Consider the following 3,928-nt stretch of genomic DNA (forward strand, 5'->3'; position numbering starts at 1 on the left):
CATCTAGAATGCAGCTTACATGGAAAGATGTGCAAACGAGAATTGTACAACAAAACTTTTTGGCCTACTTCAAAAGATTTTCTTAAAATGTGTCTATCATGGAAAGCCTTGGTTTTTGCCTTGTAAATTCGGGCATTCTCATATGCCTCATTCCTAAGCTCTTCCAACTCAAATAGTTGGAGTTTCTTATGGGCACCTGCAGTGGGTAGGTCAAAGTTAAGCTTCTTGATAGCCCAAAAGGCCTTGTGCTCAAGCTCAACAGGTAAGTGACATGCCTTTCCATACATTAGACGGTATGGAGATTGACCAAGATCGGTTTTAAAGGCTATCCTATGGGCCCACAAAGCATCTACCAACCGGTTAGACCAATCCTTGTGGTTCAGGTTGATGGTTTTCTCAAGAATTTACTTTATCTGCCTATTTAAAACCTTAACCTGACCACTAGTCTAGGGATGGTAGGGTGTGACCAACTTGTGAATAACACCATATTTCCTCATAAGCGCCTCAAAAGGCTGGTTACAAAAATGCTTGCCCCGATCACTAATGATAGTACGGGGAGTACAAAAACAGGAGAAGATGTTCTCCTTAAAAAATTTCACAACCACCTTGTAGTCATTGGTCTTATAAGCAATAGCCTCAATCCATTTGGACACATAGTCCATAGCAAGTAATATGTACAGGTTACCAAAAGAGCTAGGGAAAGGCCCCATGAAATCAATACCCCATACATCAAACACTTCAACCACCAGAATTAGGTTGAGGGGCATCATATTCCTCCTAGAAAGACGTCCTAAAGATTGGCATGAAGAACACGCCTTGCAATAAGTATAAGTGTCTTTAAATAGATTAGGCCAATAAAATTCACATTGTAAAACCTTGGCCGCAGTCTTATTAGGCCCAAAGTGGCCTCCACAAACTTGATCATGGCAAAAAGATAAGACAGATTGTTGCTCATGATTAGGAACACATCTCTGGATTACTTGATCTGGACAAGTCTTAAAAAGATAAGGATCGTCCCAAAAGAAATATTTAACCTGTGACAAGAAACGATTCTTATCTTGGGTGGACCAATTTATCGGTGTCACACCCATAACCAGGTAATTGACAATATCAGCAAACCATGGTTCACTAGACACTACCATCAGATACTCATCAGGAAAGTTCTCATTGACTGGAGAATCATCAGTCAAAGAATTAGGCAGCTGGGATAGATGGTCTGTAACCAAATTTTCACACCCTTTCTTATCCCTAATTTCAAGATCCAATTCTTGCAACAAAAGGATCCACCTAATGAGGCGAGCCTTAGCATCTTTTTTCTGCACAAGATATTTGATAGCTGCATGGTCAGTATAAATAATCACATGTGATCCAACCAAGTAGGGCCTAAACTTCTCTAAAGCAAATACAACAGCTAAAAATTCTTTCTCAGTGGTGGTATAATTAAGCTGTGCATCATTAAGAGTCCTACTTGCATAATAAATCACATGGGGCAATTTATTGATTCTTTGCCCAAGAACAACCCCTATCGTAAAATCAGAGGCATCACACATAATCTCAAATGGCACTGTCCATTTTGGAGCTTGCATAATGGGGGCTGAGGTCAATGCTCTTTTCAATTGCTCAAAACTCTTATGACATTCAGGAGAAAAATAAAATGGGCAGTCCTTTGCCAAAAGAGAGGTGAGAGGTCTAGCTATCTGGCTAAAATCCTTGATGAATCTTCTATAAAAATCTGCATGGCCAAGAAAAGATCTAATGTCCTTCACACTCTTGGGTGGTGGTAAATTGAAAATAAGGTCCACCTTAGATCTATCAACCTTGATCCCCTTTTGGACACAATGTGATCAGGAACTATGCCTTGCTTCACCATGAAGTGACACTTCTCCCAATTCAGGACCAAGTTATTTTCTATGCATCTTTTAAGAACCAAAGAAAGATGATGCAAGCAATTAGAAAAGGTAGAGCCGTGAATAGAAAAATCATCCATAAACACCTCTAGGAAGTGCTCTACCATATCAGAAAAGATACTCATCATGCACCTTTGGAATGTAGCAGGGGCATTACAAAGCTCAAAAGGCATACGCCGGTAAGCAAAAGTTCCATAAGGGCATGTGAAAGTGGTCTTGTGTTGGTCCTCTAAAGCAATAGGAATTTGGTTGTAGCCTGCATAACCATCAAGAAAATAATAATATTCATGACCAGCTAGTCTCTCTAACATCTAATCAATAAAAGGCAAGGGGAAGTGGTCATTCCAAGTTGCCGCATTCAATTTCCTATAGTCAATGCACACTCTCCACCCCGTTTGGATACGGGTTAGAATCAACTCATTATTGGCATTCTCAACTACAGTGACTCCACCTTTCTTAGGCACAACCTGCACAGGACTCACCCATTGGTTATCAGAAATAGGATAAATTATTCCATGATCCAAGCACTTTAGGATCTCTTTCTTGATTGCCTCTTTCATGACATGATTAGCCCTCCTTTGGGGTTCCCTAGAAGGTTTGGAATTCTCCATCAGATGAATATGATGTTGAACAATGGAGAGGCTAATACCTTTGATGTTAGATATGGTTCAACCTATGGCTTCCTTAAGGTCCTTTAGAAGCTTAATCAATTCTTCTTCCTGAATAGAAGTCAAATCAGAAGCAATAATAACAGGGAGAGTATGATCGGCCCTAAGAAGGCATACTTGAGGTTGGAGGGCAATGTCTTCAACTCTAATGTGGGGGCCTCAACAATAGAAGATTTGGGAATGGAGGTAGATAGGGGTCCAAGGGGCTCCAATGGTGGTTGGATGTTCCAGACCTCAGATAAGGTGGTATCATCAACACCTTCCAATTTCTACATACATTCCTGAAATCCCGAATCAAAATCAATCTCAAAGAAAGTGTCAACATCATCGGAAAATCCTTGAAGCATATGCACTTCTTCATCCATATCAAGCTGCTTGCCTAACCTAAACACATTGAAGTCAACAGAAGTATTGCCAAAAGATAATTTCATGAGACCATTCCTACAATTGATTAAAGCATTACTAGTAGCTAGGAATGGCCTACCCAATATGATTGGGATTTGGTCCTTGAAGTTGGCAGTAGGTTGGGTATCTAAAACAATAAAATCCACAGGAAAAATAAATTCTCTAACCTTCAACAGGACATCCTCAATCATTCCCTTAGGAACTTTAACCGTCTGATCTGCAAGTTGAAGAGTAATTTTGGTCGGTTTGAGCTGTCCCAATCCCAATTGTTGGTAGACATGAAAGGGTAAGAGGTTCACACTTGCACCAAGGTCCAATAAAGCATGATCAATAGTGGTACTACCTATAGTGCAAGAGATGGTGGGGCTTCCAGGATCCTTATGCTTGGCTGCTACTGGCTGTGAGATGAGAGAACTAATGTTAGCAGCCAAAAGTGCCTTTTTGGGCACATTGGTGGTCCGCTTATGGGTGCATAAGTCTTTGAGGACTTTAGCATAAGCGAAAATCTAGGCAATAGCATCCAACAAGGGGATATTCACCTGAACCTATTTAAAAACATCTAATATTTTCTCCACAGAAGGAGACTTCTTGTTAACCAACCGATTTGGGAAATGGGCAGGTGGGGCATAAACTCTTTCAGGGGTTGATGAACACATTTATGTGTGAAATCTAAGGGCATAAAGCATACATTTTACCACATTGGACAAAGTTACTTCGGTGCTTTCTTGTGCTTTTCAAGTTTTAGGTGAATTCTTGTGAAAATGGAGCAAAAGATGCTAAGAATAGTCAGAAGTGCCCAGGAGTCGAGAAAATCAAGTTTGGATTGAGCACTGAAAGAATCATGCCAATCAGCCAAATTTGAACGTGATTACAGTGGACCCCTTAGCATAATTTTGAGGTGTTAATGGTATGGATACGCAGCCCATTGAGTCAGCATAGCAACGGTTC

The 3,928-nt window shown here is 40.4% G+C and overlaps 1 pseudogene; it reads right to left on the reverse strand.

Annotated features, from left to right (window-relative positions):
• Positions 1-230: 230 nt before the first annotated feature.
• Positions 231-3,636, reverse strand: LOC122665602 (annotated as a pseudogene).
• Between the last annotated feature and the right edge of the window lie 292 nt (positions 3,637-3,928).

Source organism: Telopea speciosissima, chromosome 6 (genome assembly GCF_018873765.1).
Source record: "Telopea speciosissima isolate NSW1024214 ecotype Mountain lineage chromosome 6, Tspe_v1, whole genome shotgun sequence".
NCBI classification, from domain to species: Eukaryota; Viridiplantae; Streptophyta; class Magnoliopsida; order Proteales; family Proteaceae; genus Telopea; species Telopea speciosissima.